The sequence below is a fragment of the Hetaerina americana genome, unplaced genomic scaffold (assembly GCF_022747635.1).
Source record: "Hetaerina americana unplaced genomic scaffold, ioHetAmer1.1.p SCAF_4, whole genome shotgun sequence".
Classification (NCBI taxonomy): Eukaryota; Metazoa; Arthropoda; class Insecta; order Odonata; family Calopterygidae; genus Hetaerina; species Hetaerina americana.
In genome coordinates, this window is record NW_027286985.1 from 105,011,788 (window position 1) to 105,032,147 (window position 20,360).

At 41.7% G+C, this 20,360-nt stretch overlaps 1 protein-coding gene across 1 annotated transcript in view; it reads right to left on the reverse strand.

Moving 5' to 3' along the window:
- LOC139692533 (uncharacterized) overlaps positions 1-19,190 on the reverse strand; it is a 616,764-nt gene extending 597,574 nt beyond the window's left edge. The window contains exon 1 of the mRNA XM_071590755.1: positions 16,964-19,190. The gene's annotated coding sequence lies outside the window, so the exon portion shown is untranslated. The remainder of the gene's footprint in view (positions 1-16,963) is intronic.
- Positions 19,191-20,360: the final 1,170 nt, after the last annotated feature.

Genomic DNA, 20,360 nt, shown 5'->3' on the forward strand with positions numbered 1-20,360 from the left:
AACTTTCTGCGCCTAAAAGTGTAATCACCGAGCGTTGCTCTTCGAATGTGCCATCTAATAACTTGCCATTATGAGCAGAAGATTTTTGAGGTTGTGTTGACATAAAATAATCGAACAGCTGTTCATAGCTCATTCCCAATTTGCCAATTAACACCCCTGAAAAATGGTACAGATTAATGGAATAGTTTTGAAAGGAGTGAATTTGTGTATTTAATTAATTGACAATTACCTTCGTATTTGCAACATATATCTATGATTTTAAGGATTCTATTATGGCACTGGGGGACAAAAACGAGAAGAATTGATGATAAATGGATCAGAAATAGATGTCAAAATCACGAAAACTTACGTAATATGTGAAATTCTACAATAATTTTGATCCTGCAAACATGACAGCACATATCAACCTTTGCATAAAAGTCAATGGTTTAATGTTTCGAGACAAACATCCTAAATGGTATTGTTTCTAAAATTGACCCCTGAAAAATAGTTCACAAAAAATTTCAGACTATATTTAAAAAACCATATTAATCCCAGGGTTCTTAAAAAACGAAAGCCGATGTAATCACGATTCAAACTCTTTATTAAAGTTGAGGTCTACCAATTTCCGTTAGGCTGAGCTAGCATATCCTTCGAGTGTGATTGTCATTTTTAAACTGTACCTTGCATTTGTGTGTTTGCTATGCAGTGACTGCTGTCATTACTCATTAGGCTAGATTATGCATTTAGAAACAGTTCAATGCAAATTTCATCATTTCCACAACAGCTTGTGATTCATTTACTGATTATCCCTATTATTGAATCCGCCAACCGCTGTCATCGCCGGGCTCCACGTGTTAGTTCGCGGGTGTGGTAATACCTTCATTCCCTGACACTTCTGCCAATACGAACGAGCTTCAATTCGCGAACACATCAGCGAACGGCTCCGAAATTTCTCGTCGCTTTTAGTGCGACCCACAATAATGCGATTCGGAGATGCGACAAAGAAAGATCGATATTTCTTTTCGCTATATTTGGAAGAATTCCCTAGGCCCTTGGAAATTGCCCTCAACGGAAAGGAAATTGCCTACTTCGAGGATATATGAACCCCCTCAGTCCAACAGATGAAATAGATCCTTAGGAAACAAGAATAGACGGAGGAATAGACGAAAATAATTCAAGCTACAGTAAATCTGGCAACTTGGAAAAAATCCACTGGCGATATGAAAAAATTTAATTATAAAATATAAAGAGAGAAAGAAAGGCACGTGGAGTCATTATCATGGATAAGTGATAAATGAAGTTTAATGATTCAAAAGCATGATTTTGTTTGAAAATGACTCAGTTTCATATTTATAAATGAGTTAATTACCCGTAAAATTTTAACTGAGCTTTCCACTTATACATTTTCCCGTTTCTAATAGGATTTTACAGAGTCTGAATTTCACGTGCCTATTGATGATGAAAACTGCAGTCCCTGTAGGTATTTTCTGAATCGAGGAAATCTTTAAATAATCACCTAAAATTTGTCCACCTTTCTTTTTTTAATAATGATGGATCTTACGAAGTGTACCCTCATTGTTATGTAAATTTTTTAACTAGAAGAGTTCGACAACTATAAAAAAAACTGCAGTATGAAATCGCCCGTAGCATAAGTTCGAAAGAGCAAAATTCTCTTGTCGAGTAAATAGTGGCAAGTAACTATTTAAACTTAATGAATTTAGGCAAAATATTCTTTTAATGTAGAAATATTAGTTCCTGAATCCATTATATTTATGTTTACGTAATAACTATCAGGAAAATTTTCGATAATAGAATAGATTTACTTCAGGTATTGTTGCAATGCCTCAAAATACTTCAAAGTCACCCTTGAGCGTCGACCAACTTTTGCCAGCGGCTTTCGGCAGGCTCCCTAGTAGGTGGATACTGGAGAAAAGTTACGCGTTCAAGCTTCTTCGGCGGCACTTAGGTTCCCCATGGTGGTGCCCTTTGAGGGAGGGAGGATTTCACTTTTGGGATTAGGAAAACGTCTGTGCTGGTGCTAAGTCGGGACTTAAAGGGGGTTAGGAAATCGTCGCGATGACATTGCAGAAGGTCTTTGCGAAGCAGACACTCTCGACTTTGCTCTTGGTCATCCGTCAAGGCCTTTGGAATAATTTTACCGCAGATCTTTCGCATCACCAAATGATCAGTGATACTGGTACGCACTATCATCTTATCAACGCTAATATAGGATCCGAGATCATTCGCACACTTCACCGACGGTCTGAATTCAGCGTTTGACTCACATGTCAGGGAAAAATTGTTACTAATAATTTTATTCAACCCTTTGCATAAGTATGAAACAACAGGGACATATAATTTGGTATTACCTTTTGGGGAGTATGATTGTTATAAGGGTAAAAAATAGTGACCCTAATTTGGTTGAGTATTGACATCGCGAGGGTATTGCTTAATAACTTTCGTAATGAAGAGGTAGGAATTAGAAGAAGTGTTTGCCTCCATTATATTGAAGTCTCCCATTTGTTTCCAAGTCTTGGCTATCGGGCTGTTAGGGATTTATGAAAGGCTATTGGAGAAAGAAGGAAGAAGAAGAAAATTAGAGGTTTAGGGCAGGCTGAAAAAGGATAGATTGGGGGATTGGGCATCGATGAGGTGAAAGGGGAGGGCGGATATAGAAAGTGGGTGAACGGAGTGAAGGGGGGAGAGTAAGAGGAAGAAAGGTTTAGGGCGGGAGAACTGTGACGATTGGGAGTGGGAGGGGGGCAAGTGAGAGAGAAGGGGTCCAGGGGTGTGGCGAGAGATGAGGAAGGGACCAAGGGAAGGAGAAGTTGAGGATACTTATCCATCCATTATAAACCATCTTAACCCCACCCCTGCAGCCACACTCACCCTTCCATGAGCATCTCTCATTTGGACTCAGTCTAAAGAGTTTAGCTATTTTTCCACACAGTAGCCTTGACGATCAATCATTTTTGGCATCCTTGTAACCAGATTTTTAATACCGGCGTCGTAACTTTCTCCCGCCGCGTCACGAAGCCAACTGACAACTGCTTCTTGAACTTCCTCGTCTGACTTGAATTTCTATCTTCCAAGGTGTTTTTGAGAGCGGGAAACAAGTGGTAGTCGCTGGGGGCAACGTACGGGCTTTAAAGAGGGTGGTCGATGATAACCCAGCCGAACTCATTGAGTAGGGTGGTCGTTTGATGTGACACATGTGGACGTGCATTGTCATGATGCAAACACAATCCTTTGGTGAGACAACTTGTTGCAACCGAGGACCTCCGACACAATATTCTGCATGGAGAAGTAGCCATTCTCTTCATTAAGGCCTTCCTTTATCTCATGAAAGGTAATTCTCCGGTTAATTCGCACCATCTCGTCAATTGGAGCCACCGTTGATTCCGGCAAACTCAGCCGCCCCGACGACTACTCATCGTGGACGTTTTTCCGGCCATCAAAAAACTCCCCGCACCACTTCCGTACGTTTTGGATGTCAATACACTTCTCACCGTACACCTCCACTAAATGGCGATTAATTTATATCGGAGAAGCAGTCGTCAGTTTGCTTAGTGATGCGGCGGGAGAAATGTACGACGCCGGTATTAAAAAGCTAGTTACAAGGATGTAAAAAGTGATTAATCGTCTAGGCGACTATGTAGAACAATAGCTTAATTCTCAGCCTTTACAACAATGTAGGCAAAGTTGAGAATAAATTTGATTCTACATGAAAAAAATAGGGGACTTTATTTTTCGAATCGCCCTCGCAATTTAGGTACCCATAAAAAGAACACTCACACGTTATTTCAGAAAACATTCACACGAATTAGCGTATGAGTGTCCTTTTTATGTGTATCTTTATTATTTGTAGTAATACTTAAAAGGGTACTCACATTGTAGATTGTTCGAGCTTTCGGCCTTCTCCGAGGCCTTCTTCAAGTAAGACTCTTCCTTGAAGAAGGCCACGGAGAAAGCCGAAAGCTCAAACAATCTACAATGTGAGTGTCCTTTTAAGTATTAATATTTTATTTGTGTTCTATTGTGCCGTCCAAATGTTATATATATATATATATATATATATATATATATATATATATATATTATTTTTCCTATCTTTTCCACTAGTGTGTCAGTTTATTTCTCTCTTGGTTGATGAAATAGCACGTGACCTGTCCTGGCCAAAGAATCGAGGCACTTGGTTTCATAAACCCCCCACAGTTTTCAGTAGTAATTACATTTCCACGATAGCTTTATTGGTAGAACATCGGCCCGGCAAGTAGAAAAATTGGGTATCATAATCCGTGTCTTGTACTTGAACCCAGGCCGTCTGGTCTACCTGCCTGTTAGAGACGATACCTACTAAAATGCATGCCCTCAATATCAGGCGGGAGTCCATCCGCTTCCTCTCGAGAGTTAAGTTCCTTCACCCGGTCGGCCGGAAGTGCAGCCGGCAATAACGGTTTATCAAGTCTGTTGAAAGGCCCTTACCATTAGGGTAACATGAGGATATTTAAGCAACGTCGCACACCTTTATGGTGCAAAAATGCGTAAAAGCCCTGAACCCGAACTGAGTATTATACATTAACTCTTCAAGCTGCCCCGAGGTGGTGTGGCAGGGGTTGTTAAGTAATTAATGTATTGTGGTTATTGTAATTGGGAATTTTTTAGTAGTTTTTGGGGTTGTTCAAGGGTAATGTGTTCCGTTATCATTTGTTACTTTCTACTGTTTTCATCACGAGTTGTACTTGAGAAAAATGATCCCTTTTGAGATCGGTTCCTCAGCTAATTTTCGTGACTCTCATTGGGGGTGTCTTAAGTAAACGCTATTTTGATTTGGAGATAATGTATTATCCTTTATATTACCATTATAATTATATTAAATTTGTATTCGCGTATGAGTTTAAGTCATGTAAATTCGTTATTTCCTTGAATTACAATCTAGGAATCTCAGTAATTTTATCTTCGCATGGGTTTCTAATTGGCCTTGAATCATTTGCGAGGGTTAAATATCGATAAAAACGTTCGCATACAAAAATGATGCTTAGACGTCGGCCCTGCGACCGGGATGATAAAATTTCAATTTTACTAAGTCTATATAATTTCAGTATGATTTCATCTAGAATTTTTTGAATTTTTTTGAATTTCTTGAATTTTTTTAATTTTCTGCATTGACGAACCTAGCGAGCATTTTAACTCGCGTCGGAAAATAAATTTTGAAATAAACGTTTCTGATTGCCCTTTGCCGGAGATTGCTTGTTTATAATTCGGTATTAATTCTTACTCGGATGTTTATGCATTTAATTTGATGTTCTGCGGTTAAGATATGTTTTGGATGGACACAGCCCATACAATTGTGCAACAATACACTAACTTGTCCATGCTAAAACAGCGTCCTTAAGTGGGACACTGCAATAAGCCGCTCTTCAATTCAGCATACTTCCTTTCTCCCTTCATTCCGTCCAATATTCCTATCTTATTCCTGTTCCTTCCTCGTTTGCCTAAAGTTCACCCCTCTATTACATTCTTCAGCATCCCTCTGCCGATCAATACGTCCTTCATCCATTTTTCCTGCCTCTATAGGATTTCTCCCAAAAATCCCCCCTCCAGCCCTACCATGCCTACAACTTCCTCATTTGTTATCCTTTCTATCCATTTCACCTTCTCCATCCTTCTCCACACCCACATTCCAAAAGCCTCCAATCTACGCATATCATTCTGATTCTATGACCATGTTTCCGCGCCACACAAAAACATACTCCATCAAAGTTTTGAAAACCTCTTCTTAGTAATAAAGAAAAATAGTACCAATATTCCACGAGATAATTTTAAAAGTACGGCCGAGTTTCGATATATTACATCATCTTCATGTTGTGATGTGATGTAATGCATCGAAACCTGCTCGAACTATTAAACGTCTCGTGGAAAATTGGTACTCTCTTTTATTTACTATGTTCGATATCCACCACAGCACGCCTGAAACTACTCAATTTGCTCTTCTTAGTATCCCCAGACGACGTTACCGTCGTCAATTCCTTCCTCCTTGTGAAAACTTCCTTGCCAAATGCATTTATTCGTCTTTATGCCCGAGCTTCTTTGACCATTGGGGTCCAAAACTTTTCCAAAATAGATAACCTGTTCCATCTGCTCTAGTTTTGGCCCTCGTGTTTTCAAATTTAACTCAACCATTCTCTTTCTCGGTTTTCGTATTGATAGCTAAATAAATAAAATAACTTTTATCATCTTTAGCATCGCAACTTATATATGTTTTCCAGTTGGGTACTTAATCAGCAGTTTTCACTTACGCTTGATGATGCAACCCAAACGTTATTTTCGTTCGAGGAATGCATTCAATGCGAGGCAGGTTTGTGGAAGAAAATGGCGGAGTGTGTGTTGAGGAAGGGGATGGGAGGCAAGTGTACGTGCGTGCGTGCGTGCGTTTTTGAGAAACCCCTCTAACACATAAACAGATGTGTGTATGTGTTAGGGGGGTCACCAATTGGTTGACTGCATCATAAATTTTACACTTTATTATAAGGTTTATTTGCGCTCTCCGGGGGTAGGATGAGGTTAGTTTGAGCGGGCTAATTCTGTTTGCTGCTGAACCTCAGGTTTCATTCATCAACACTCTTCCCAAACATCCTGCTTTGTGAAAAACAAGAATGAACCGAAAAAGCGAAGTCTTCTCATCTGTTTGCGCACAATCAGATAGGCAGCTCCAAGCCAAGTCCCGTAGTTTCGCCATAAGGCCGCCAAAGTAAACGGCGAATGCCTTTGCGAAGCACTGTTTCAAATATTGGCAATAGGGTCCATCCGGCTCGCATATCGGCAGATCTACGGCAAGTGTGCTTTTTGACTCATCGACTTATTCTTGAAATACACCTCATTCATTGTTACTGCGCTATTTAAAAGGGGAAACCTTTTTGGCGCCGACGTACGTGTTTAGAGCTTATTACCAAAACTTTTGGGATTAAAGTTACGGACTTTAATTTTTTTAAGGGCGCATTATATGGCTCAACGAAAAATATATACTTAAAATCTCACAGCACTCAGCGATTTCCTCTGAGTATTAAACTAAACAGAATAAGTGATTAAAAATACTCTTATAATTGGAAATTGATTAATTTTAAATATTGACTATGAGTTTGCTAAGGTCATCGTACAAGTAACTTATTCCAACTCCATTTCGCCCATTTAAAGTTTTTAGTAAGTACTTAAAGAATCTAAGTTGAGAATTCTAATGCTTTCTTTTTTTTTTGATGCTGGCCTCCTTGGCGTTCGATCACTGCAATCATGCGTGGTTTGCATTAAAAGTATCGGGAAGAGTGTCGGAAAAATAGATTTTTATCGGATATTGCTAAAATGCCTTTAAATTCTTCAAAGTACATCACTTTAGCGTCGACACACTTTTTTCAGCGGTTTTTATACAAATCGAAGGCTCCCTGGTAGGCGGATTCCGGAAGGTCGTTAAGCGGGCAAGCTTCTTTGATAGCACCTAGGGACCCATTGTGGTGTCCTCTGAGGAAGGAAGGATTTCACTTTTGAGAACAGGAAATAGTCTGCTGGGGAATCTTCGTGATTTTGTTGCAGGTCTCTGCCAGAAGACACTCAACTCTGCTCTTGATTGTCCATCAAGACCTTCGGCACAAGTTTAGCGCAGATCTTTCGCATCACCACATTTTCAGTGAAAATGGTGTGCTCTGCCATCTTATCAATGCCAATAATACCATCTTTGATCATGTGAACACTTGACCAACGGTCTGAATTCAGCACTTCACGCACACATTTAGGTAAAATTGTTACCGATACTTTTTATCTAAACCTTATAATACTGTCTTCAACGTTGTGCAATTATTTCTCTATTGCAATACTATAACCATTAGAAGAGATGGCAAACGTTGACCAAATATTAAGCATGTAATACGTGCAGAAAGCATGTATTCGTGCAGAAAGTTTAATGGTTTTATTGCCACCGTAATCGGATTTTTTCGCCACGTTTGGCGAAATCCATCACGCCACTGAGCGTCCTCACGTGGAGAAGATGTGAAACAGGCGAGGAGGAGGAAGGGGAGATGGGGGGAAAAGCTCCCTCTCTCTGCTCTATTCTTGAATCACTGCTTATTGTTCCCGAGGAAAGAGTGAGGGAAGCAAAGAATGGAGCACGATGGGGAAAACATAGAATGCGAAGTGTACAATACTGTGGAGACGCAGTCAATTGCTTTACGGAAATGAAAATAATGTCCGCTGAAGAAGGTGGAAAAATAACAGAGGAATTCAAGATATGCTTTCGTCCAATCAGGGCGACTTGTAGTTGGACTTGGAGAATAGGAACTACGATGGCTGTCCAGAAAATAACCGCCGTTTGCGTATAGAGGCTAAGTGTTGGGATAAGCCGAATGTTTGCTGTATTGATTCACACACTAGGCTAGTATGCCTCAACCTGCAGTGTTTGGAAGGCCGTGACACTTGTCGTTTGGTTACAGTAGCGAATCTAAATGAAAAATATAATTGGTAATATTCAATTGCTCCCGGCTCAACCATGTGGAAATTCATTTTAATAAAATTAAGAATACAATGTATCTTTCCACTGTCCTTTATTTGCGTACAACCGGTTTCAACGCTAAAGCGTCATCATCAGGTCACACCTGATGATGACGCTTGAGCGTTGAAATCGGTTGTACGCAAATAAAGGACAGTGGAAAGATACTTTGTATTCTTAATTTTATTACAATTGGTAATCCCTAAAATGTAATATTTGTTGAGTGATAAGGTTTTTACCAGCAATAAACTTCAAAACTGCAGATATTCATCAGAAAACTTGTGATGCGTACCCAATAAGTGATGGGTAACAGTGTTATGCTTCAGTGTTGTGAGTAAGGGAGTGAACGGACAAATATCCGCGACGTGTCCATGAACTGGTCATCCGTCACAAGGCTAGGCCGACCTCTGCGGTCCTGGTCGTGAACATTGGCGCTGTGGCCATTTTTTAAAACTGAATGCACCACTGCTCCTCACTCCGCCTTCACCCATTATTCCGTCTCCGTACACACTTCGCAAAGTTGCCAATGAATTGCAAAAGGCTTCTGGTTTTTTGCCAGTAAAAACCTTATCACAGATAGCACTTGACAACTCGCTGGTTTTTCAATTGCAGCGCACATTTTTACTGCTTGCAGTGAGCAAATTTAGAGAACCGCAGTATGCTTACCAGCACAGCAGGATATGTACTGAGTGTAGGGACGTTTAGCCACCATGGTGGCGGCTCTAGTCTTAACCCACAGCCGCGCTAGCCCGAAACGTAAGTTACTTTCTTGACAGCACTCGTAAATTTAAACCTGCCGCTAAGCAAACTTAGACTGGATGCTCATACATGTATTTGTATGCGTTTTGTTTTATCATCTCCATATTTATACATGATGTAGTGTCCATGTCTACCTGTCCTTCGTGGATGAGATCCATGATTCGAAAGCGATAATGCAAGGATGCTGAAAATGTACGTATCATCGCCCTTCGGTGGGTGAGATCATGCCAATAAAATTAGAGAAATTAAGGGTAAAATACATAGATTCAAGATTTAATTTTTTCCACTACCGATAAGGGATCATAATAGCATTGTTCGACCGCGGTAAAGATAAAATATTTTGGTTAAAAATTAGTCTGGTGTGTATTTAACCCCACTACACGCCCTAGTGGTGGCTTTCAGGGTACTAAAATATCTAACTAAATAGTTGAAGAGAGATGTGAGGTTGAAGGCAAGTGCCCTCACACTTCGCCGTTCACTGACTGCCCTCATATCCGACTCGAGACAGGGCTGATTAAGTTCCCACCCCTGTCCCTGGTCCACTCACGGCGGAGAAGCGTCGCGAGACCAGGCGAGGTGGATGTGGCTTCCGTCTGCGTCTCTTTTATAATAGTTGGCGAAATAAAAATTGGTTCGTCGCTCCGAGCCGAGGTCAAAACATTGCCTTATCGTTTATCCGACGTGGAAATTAAAAATCTTCCAGGAAGTGGTTTGCCTTCCTCGCAGACAGGGATCGAAGGAGTTTGCTTTTCCGTGCGAAACTTAGATCGGTGAAACGTACTTAAGTGGCGTCTTACACTCTTCCGCCACGAATCCCTCGAGCAGCTTGCATTAAATACGATCGAGCGGATTGAGAAAGTTGAGGGCAAAACCGCGAGTCTAAGAGATTTTGGTGTAGGCTGTTAAGTTTAATAGTTACTATGAATAGGAGTACGCGAAGAATGTACAAATGGATTATTGTATTAAGATATGCTTGTATTCTACGAGGGTTGTAATCTCCGTTATGTTATGAAACAAATACACGGAAATACAAAGATACAGAAAATCTATTATTTTCTTCTCAAAATATTTTATCTCTACCATTTTTATGCATTTGCGTCGAACAGTTTTAAACACTTGTCATATCAATAAAAAATTGAATTTCAAATTCCTTTTAGCTGAAAATTCTGCCGTCTTATATCGCAGCCTGTCGAGACGTGCGCAAAACATGTAGTAGCCTAACTTTTTAGTCGTGTTTCCATGCAATAGATTCGTATAAATCTGGGGAAAACCTACTAAAGACTTCAGATAATCGTTAAACACCGATTTTTACAGACTTTATAGCTAATTTTTAGGTCCAGTACATTGTTCACCACAGACTGGCGGACACTTCCGTCATTATCACGGATTATTGAGTTCACTCTTAAACGGACGATATCACTGACGCAAGAGCTCTTGTCACTCATCAGATTTGGTCCGCACAGAGCACAAATTTCTCGATTAATTTCATCAACTTTGGAGTTTTTTTTTATCTGTAAAAACCTTATCACTGAACGAACTACACATATGGCGGAAATTTTCATTGCAATGTTCATTTTGACTGACCGATTTGAACAAATGACAAACGGCCAGACCTTCCAACCACTGCAGCTCGAGGCTTACTGACCTCCTGTTTGTGCGTCAATACAGCGACCATTTGGCTCCTTCCACTTATTCTCACGCAACACAAAAACGGGGATTACTTTCTGGACGGCCCTCGTATCTGACCCATAGGATGGCAAAATGGTGCCATTCTAACAGCCCCCTCGTAGTAAAGTTGTGGTGGAACTATGTCTAGTATATTCAGCTAAGGAATTGAGCGCCCGGGTTCGATTCCGAGTGGTTATTCTAAACAGTCCGGGTGATACCCAAATCGTGTGTTTATACGTGCATAAAGTCTTCTTAGTAAAGCGCATGCAAGTTCTTTCACAGTTTCTGAGACGAAATCGAGAGCACATGGTTGAATGTCGAGTCGAGTTGCGTTGTTTGTTGACGGAATGAAGTGCTTATCCACTCTCGGCAAGAGGTCCACCAGTCGGTAATTTTTGACGCGATATGATGAGCATCCACACTAGCAGATACATACATCCATGTCCCTGAATTCTTTCAAGCAACATTTGACCTCCGCACGATGTCGAATATGGGTTTCCAGGATGTCGCGATGGAGCGCGGCCTTCTCGACAAACATAGCATTTAACATTGCATGATTTCTACCCTTTTAAGTTTTCGGCTGAGCCGAGCTCAATGCGATTTTGTCTAACATTTATCTTAAGTTTTGTTTGATGAAGTGGTCGCCAATTTATGAGGGTACTCGTACATTGGTAACCGTATGGTTGGGTCTTGGAGAGACGGCAAATGAAAATGGGTGGCCCGCTGAGCATGGAATTCATTGAAGAATATTTACAGGGTTTTACGCTTGTTAACTTCCAACATTTGTACCCATACCCTCCGTGTTATGAAATGTAATTGTTATGGTTTGCGTCACTCGCGGAAATCTTATGTACAAGACTAAAATAAAAGTTTTGCCTTCCGCTCCGTGATGCTCACTTTTCTTTTACGTGGCACATGGCCTCGTTCATCCCTTGGCCGTGGGCGACTATCGTTCGCCAGAGAGGGAATTTCAAAGGCTCGACGGTGCGTCCTAAACATCCAAGGGAGAATGAGCGCGTAAGTCGGAAGGGCGTGAAATATGAGTGGCGCTCGGGCGGCTAAATGAGGAAGGACTGGGCGAAAATGGCTGATCACGTTATGATAAATGCGTCGGTATCACGTTGATGTGATGCTTATGTCACGATGGTAACGTGTAGCAGTGATTTTCGGAGCTTCAGCATTCGAAGTGAAATCAATGGGACTATTAACAGTGCTGCCCAGTCCTCTCAATGAGTGTTTATAGTACTATTTCAGTAAGTAATCAATGTACGGAACTAGGAAAATATTGTCATTGAGCGGAAATCGAAAATCTCTGACGAAAAAAGATATAATCCATAATTTTCAAGGACATAATGATAATTTTTTCAATAGTTTGCATCGTTTTTTCATTAAAAATATGCAGTACGCTATTGATGTAAATGTAATTTACAATATCGATCTAGAGCATACAGTAATCATCTGGATATTGGTGTTGATATTGCTTGGAGGATATATTAAAGGTCACCCATAACAAGGCCTTGCAATCTTGTGAAATTTCTTTCAGTATGAGAGAAATCAGTTCTTTTCTCTGTGCCATCAGTCGATTTTTGTTCTACTAACCAGAAAATACGCAACGAATTTTTTGGCATGGCTTTCTTAAGTAAAGGCAATACACGTTTTGTGAATATTTTTTATGAACAAGCTAGTATTATCATAGCTCTGTTGGAAGAATTTAGATGGTAGCCACTATTTGATCGTAAACTTAAATACAGGTTAAATTTACTACGTAAATTTGAGGCAGGTCACTTATCTTAAGTTGTTAAGGACATATTACAAGCCCCAACTTACTTCGGTAGATCATATCACCAACGTAAAATCAGGGAAATTTATTCTAGAACGGATAGATTTAAAATGTCGCTTTTTCCTCGTACCAACCGAGATGAAAAAAGGTTGTGCCACTCAGAGCTTTGGTGTTTTGTCTCTGGGTCATAGTATTTCAAAACCCTGTTTTTATCACCAGTGATACCGTTGCCCAAATAATCAGGTTCATTTGTAATACGTTGCAAAAGTTCACTTGAAACTTCCGCTCAGTTGGTCTTTCGTGACACGGTCGGCACGCAAAGGTTTACAATAACTGACTTTCTGCCGATTCCACAGTTTGGAGAGCACTGAGACCGGATTAACAGCAAAGCTTAGCGTCCTCTTCCTTCACTCACTCCAAGTAGTTGGTCGATCCCACTCCGACCAATAGGTTCGGCGTGGGAAATTCAATTGCATTACTTTCGGAACTCACCCTGCATGTTCTTTCACCACCGATGGTTGAGAACTGTATTCCACAGAAGACTGTGATCAGCATGACGGTTTGTTAAGTTTTTCTTCATTTTTATTTCCCTTAAAATTCTTGCGACTCTGGAATCGCATTCCTGTGGAAGGCGGGATTTCCATAATTCTTTCCCGTTCGCACGTTCTCTCCTCGCTGAAGAATTCTCTCCAGTCTCTGCCCTTGGAAAAATTCCAATCCTAGGGTTTCTGAACAACCTCGCGACTCTTCCCTATCCTCAATGGCGCGGGACGTGGTCCACAGCCGTGGCCTAGTTTTATCCGAACGAGGCCTCGTTCCCCCCATAGTCTTTCGTTTTATCGTGTTCTGCTAACGGGAGGGAGAAGGATCTAGCCGTGGGTAGGGCGCTGCCTTCGCATTGGGGAGGAAAGGGTGGGGAGAGAGGGCGATTTAAGAGACGCAATTTCACGGCGATGTCTTGATGAACCGCGGGAGGGAAGGAAAATGATGGACCGGACGATATCTTAACCGAAGACTGAGAGAATCAAATCGATATTTCACCGTGGTCGTCATTTTTTAAACTGGCGTTGAACTATTATTCCAAAAGTTCCAAAGGAATTTCTCCATAAAGATCACTGAATAAAGGATTAATTGTTATTAAAAAGGGATATTAACTCACTTATTTTGTATGGTGCTGAAGGTTGAACTACATATAAAATGATGGTCCATGAAAGCAATTTAAGCCTTAAGAGTAATGGGCTTCACGTCCATTGGTGAAATAATTACTTGTGTGGAGATGATAGCAAAATAAACAGTTTTAAACTTACCAAGGAAAGATCGAGAGCCCTTATCAATTACAAATAGGAAATACCTCAAATTTCAGAAATATTTTACTGCACAGTAAGTGCAGGTTATTTCAGTAAACTGTTTGTAGTAAAAGGTAAAGGGAAGGTAAGGTCCACGAAAGAAAGATAGTAAAACTGGATTGTTTTAATTGTTTAAACCGTTATTAGGCGATAAAAATGGAAAGGCCTTGGTTTCCCAAATTCTCAAAGCGTAGGCGTTATATGTGATCAGGTGTTTCATAAAGTGTTTCCATAAAAAAATGTTCATTCTATTTTTTGGGAAAATGTCAAATTAAAGAAACTAATTTGCAGTCATATCATGGAATTTGCTCGCGTTTATAACTTCTTCCGTGACAGTATACCCTTACAGGTATTTTATGACTGCCTCATTCACATTTCATTTCTTACATGCTCTCTTAAGACTTCTATGGTATCACGAATTGACAGCCCTGTTGACCATATACAGCCCTGTAGGACCATGGCTTTCTCAAACCTCCTTGCATGAACTGTTCAAAATAGTCACTATTCTACCAAACCTTTAGGAATTCATTTCGTAATTTACCCCCGTTTAAATAACTAAGCTCGCCCAACATATTGACAGCTCTTACATTCGAAAATTTCGAATTCGATTCGTTTGAGCCAAGTTTCTTACAAGATTTGTTATTCGTTGTTTTTATTATCCGACGTCACCTGTTTTTTAATGTTGTTCCTACGCCTGCATCTCCCGGTCCAGAGTGTTAAAAGAGAGAGATTAGATCGCGAAGGCAATTGTACTGGCTTCCCACCCCGAGGGCTCGGGTTCGCCAGCCGACGTTGGCAGATTTTTCAGATCTATATCGTTTCCAATTTGCTCACCCCGTAAGAAGTACTTCGAGTTGCGTCGGTCGTCTGTCGAATGAAACGTTAAACTGCGCGACCTCTTTTTTGCCTTTCTTTAAGAATGGAAAATTACTTCAGCTAGTGGTTACAACCCCTAGTAACTACTGCTACCAGAAGAGATATTGTCCCGACACTCATGGGTGGAGATGAATTAAAAATGCTTTAAGCTTGGGCATTATACAGTAACTAATACACTATGTCAGTTACAATATTATAAAAAGAAAAGATAAAAAGTAGTGTGCGAGGGTTATTTTAGGATACGGTATTATTTTCACGAAAAAAGTGCTTCCTGATTTAAAAAAATGAATTACTTGGATTCCCTGAATGTATTTCCTTCAATTTCGTATATAGGACTAAGTTTTCTGTAACCATTTCGATTGGAAATAATGCCTACATTATAATACTTACGTGCATTAAATATTACTTATATTATTAACTCAAGGTTAGGATTTCTTAAAATTTTAGTTTTAAGTTAAAAATTCTAAAAACTGAAAAGAATTAATTGAATTTCGGTGAAAATAGCCCGTGAGGTATATTTAGCAACTTTTGTAGTATTTTCTCGGATTTTTGAGTGAAAAAATTGGTTGAATGGTTGATCCAATGTTTCTAGAAATTCTTTGCACTTTATTCATTACTGAAACTCATTACTAGGAAATAGTTTGACTTTCATTTTAATATCTATACTTCCTAAGGTCACAACCTTTTTTATTAACTAAGTCAATTTGTATCAAACTGAATGATGTTCGTTGACTCCTTTGTTGAAGAAAATAATGGTCTGCGACCTTCGCTCCAGGCATATAAAACCCGTGCAGTCATAAATGATTCCATTCATTTTGACCTGCGCGTGAAAATATCGGAGATATTGAGTTAGCAACTCAAGCATTTGCAAAGTTAATAGATTAGGAGAGAGAAAATCAAGGCATGGACTTAAACATATTAATAATGCAACTGATATAAAGCTATATAAAGCGTTATGTTGCATTAATTAGGTGACTACATATTTAAACTTGGACCGTAATCTTTTATGTCTGAGAAGTGTGACGAAATAAGCTCGCAAAAATGGAGGCAAAGGACTGACGAGCAATGTATGGGCTGTGGGGAACACAAAAGGGGGTACTTTGAGATAATAAAATCCGTGTTAGCGAAAAAAGAGTATAGGGCGGGGGGGAAGGGAGATGTGAATAATTGTCACAGAGGACAGAATGAATGGTGGCACTGAGGACGATGACCTGAAATAAGTTGAGGGATGAGGAGTGTACAAAGCGTGTATATTATTAGGAAGATCACAACAGCACAACATAATCCATAAATAGATGAAAAAACTTCATTTTTTGCAACATTTTCTGCAATGAATAAAAAGAATATATGTCAAATATTAACAATTTTACAGTAATTTCAGTGGAAACATAATAGGTAGACTAATAAAAAAGCAGATCACGGATTTTCATTCGTGCTTCCACTGTCGTTAAGTGTAAAAAAAATGTGGAGGGAATTAGGAAGGCAATTACCCAGCAAGTTGACGTGATATTCAATATTATATATATGTATATATATATATATATATATACGTATATGTAGTATATGTATAGATGATCTCTTCGAAGTAACACACAAGTGTTGAATAAAAAACTCGGACAGCATCAAACAATATAGGTACACATAAATATATATATATATATATATATATATATATATATATATATATACACACAGACATATATAAATATATTTATACACTCATGTATACATACACACACACACACACATATATATATATATATATATATATATATATATATATATATAATGTATGTGTGTCTCTAGATAGGTAGGCATATTTTATTTTCAGGGTCGGATTATAAAACATTCCATGTCTTTGATCTTGCGATTCGATTAATTAGGTTTTGTCACCGCCACCCATCAGATCCCTAGATCGCCATCCCCTTTGGCATTCACCCCTTCTTCCCATTCATCGCATTCATTCGCCGGCTCGCCCTCTTCCCGAGATCGACTTCGAGGTAAAGGGCAGTCACTCACCCACTCTCGAACGGCCGTCAGCCTACCCGTCGTCGCAGCAGCCATTGGTATCCCTCCCGTCGGTCCTAAGGGGGTCATCCGCAGGGGAGTCAGCGCTCCCCTCCCTCTCGCGGCGAAAGCACAATCCGAAGGCGGCGCTCACTTCAGTAGTCTTGGAGACGCACTCATACAAGCAGGCCCCGGACCACAACCCGGCTCCTCGGCCGACCCTTGAGCGAACCTCCGGCAATCGAGTCGGCGTGTTCACAAATAAATCACCACGCAAGGAGCCCGCATCCTTCCTTATAGCATACTCGAGCCTTGTGGGTCTTCAGGAACCAAAACTTACACATCCATGTAAATATATGTATATATTTATACGCACATGTATATATATATAATGATGACCGATCATATGGATCTACATCGAGAGTGCAAACAGCCGCGCGAGACGACATCTTCTAGTCCGTGGTGTCATTGCTCGAACGGAAGGATTGAGGTTAGGGAATGAAGGCTTTGCCGAGCGCGGCGAAACGTCGCGACGCGTATGCGTAGGGTTCGAGTAACCTCTTAACCCTAACCCTACACCGGATGCCAAGAGATGTCGCACAGCACAGGGTTAAATGAAAATCGCTCGTTGAATCATTCTCTCCTCTTGTGGCGTCCAAGTGAACAACACTCTTACGTACGGTGGAAATTACTACGATGGGCAGCTGTGTAGGGGGTGAAGGGGGGCGTCACGCAAAGGGGAGGACAGCGCACCCTGAGTGTCCTTTCCTCCCGACAACGAGACTGAGGGCATCAGAGTTCCGGCGATGGGGAAAGAAGGGATTTCGCCACCGCCCCTGCCTCGGTTCTCTCCGGCCCTCGTTCTGTCCTCATCTCTTCTCCCCCTTAGGGTGGCGGCTAACGCCGGGAGCCGGAGACGATGTGTGTGATGAGGGGGGCAAGGGTCGAGAGGGATTGGAATATCACGCGCACAATCGATCTCCTCCTCTTATTTCCTCTCGTTCCGAGTCGCCTTCCCTCGCCGGTCTCCCTCGACGACGTGCGTCACGCGCACCGGCCCGAGACGTGCCGTCCCCGGGGAGAGGCGTCGTCACGCGGCGGCGGTCACTCCCCCGTCCCCAGCCGAATGAGGAGGTCGTGGGTGATTGATTGATTGAATGATAGGCTTTCGCTGCCGGGTCACGACGTACTGCCCTCGAAGGGTGATCAACAGTAAGATGCAGGTACGACTAAATTCAATCCACCAGTTGTTGATAGAAAGCCGAAGATCCCCGCTTGATCACTTCACCACTTGCCGTCATCCGCCCTCCGATTGGTGCCTTTAGCACTTGGCCACCACTCCGGAGAGCTCCTCTATTTATGTCGATGGACCATGGAACCCAGAGTATTATTCTAGCTCTGCCAATGATTATTGCATTAAATTTCAAACTCTCCCACCAACCCCCGCGAACATTTAAAAACATGCGTAAGCGTGTCACTTTCCTCGTACTTTACTTCACAATTCGCATTGGAAGCATTTAAATTGTCGTCTCACGCAAAACTATTCTATAAAGGCAGCTGTGTATGAGTTTTATTATTTGATATTTTGCGTAATGACCTCACGGGGGCAGTACTCATCATCGGTTATATGTTACGAGCGTAACTGACCTCCACCGAGCTGGAGGTGACCCCTCCAGAAGGAAGTGTTTTGTCCTAGGGCGACCGGCGCGGCGAGACACGGAGTGCGTAGGGCGGGGTCGTCTCCTCACGCCCTACCGGATATTGTTTACCACACTCGTCCCCTCCTCCTCGCCCTGGAAGCAAATATCGCCCCTCTTCGGTCCTAAGCCGCGCTCCCGCGCCCGGCGACTATTGCTACTTTCCGCGCGAGGGAGAGGCGCGAGTCGCCGCCGCCGGGAGGAGGAACGGGGACATTCGCCGATCCGACTATTTCGCTACCGGGGTTATTCTTGTGAGAGAAGTCGAGGTGAACACACACGCTAGGGATTGCGACGAACAATAAGAACTAAAGAGTGGGGTCTCCCTCCTTCAAAGTCGTCTTCTTCTTTTTCCTCTTGATTTTTCTTACTCGAACTTGATATTCCTCCCGTCGGGTCGTCTCAAGAGATGGGGTACCAATTGAAACGGTGTAAAAGGTTGGCAGAATGGTGGTCCCATAGCACGTTCTATCCCGACAAGTTAACGTGTAAAGTCGCGCCCGCGCGGAGGAAAGTTTTGCCAATCGCGTCCCTTCCTTCGCTGCTCCCCGATCCAAACTACGACTCCCTCTCTCGCCGGAGTATCACGGCGGTAACGTCCGGCTTCCCCCCCCCCCTTTTCCCCGCCCCCCTCCACCCCCTCTCCGTCGGAAGAGGGGAAGGTTGGAGGGTGGGGGAGGAACGTGCTCTCTTGTGACCTCCCCTCCGCCGCACCCTCTTCCCACCCCAGCGACTCACCCCGCCCCGCCGCCGGCCGCGACCTGCGCCCCGCCCGGTCTCCGGATTTCGCCCCTCTCACGACGAACTAATCCACGCACAAGTTCAAATTTCAAAGCCACGGCCCGAATTATTACCATTCTATGAACAAACTCACGATGACTGCGTGGCATATCTTATGCATTCGTGCATACTTCGTCATTATTTTCAAAGAATGTTCGGAGTTGTTCAATGTTACAAAAGTGAACTCACGATCTTTTCAACCCCGTGTCTACTTTTTTCGTTTCTTCTATTTAAAGGCACCCACGTTTTTTTTCTTCGGACTTAAATTCTGAAGTATCGAAACGTGCTTCTGCGTGATTGAACTAATTATTCAAAATATAATCATTATTCGAATTTTCAATCTGCTTTTGATCTATGTTATTTTTACTGAAGAAATTGCGTGGTTTGTATAAGTAGTATCGGGAAAATTTCGGAGAATACATTTATTTCAGATATTGTTGCTGCAGTGCCTCAAAATTCTTGAAAGCGTACCCCTTGAGCGTCCTAATACTTTTCACGCCAGTGGCTTTTCCACGATTTGAAGGCTTTCTGGTAGGTGGAAGTTCCATAAGAGTACGTGTGCGAGCTTATTTGACGGCATTTAGGGTCCCATGGTGGTGTCCTTCGAAGATGGGAGGTTTTCACTTTTGAGAATAGGGAATCGTCTGCTGGTGCCACGTTAGGACTGTAAGAGGATTGGGGAATCGTCACGATGCCGTTGAAGAACGTCTTCGCAATCAGATACTCGACTCTGCTTTCGGTCTTCCGTCCAAACACCTTCAGAACGAGTTTAGTGCAGATCTTTCGTATCACCAAATTTTCAGCAATGATGGTGTGTGTACCGCCATCTTAACAATGCCATTATAAGCATTCGTGCGCACACTTAACAGATGGTCTGAATCCAGCAATTGACGCACACGTCAGGAAAAAATTGTTACCGATGCTTGTGGTAA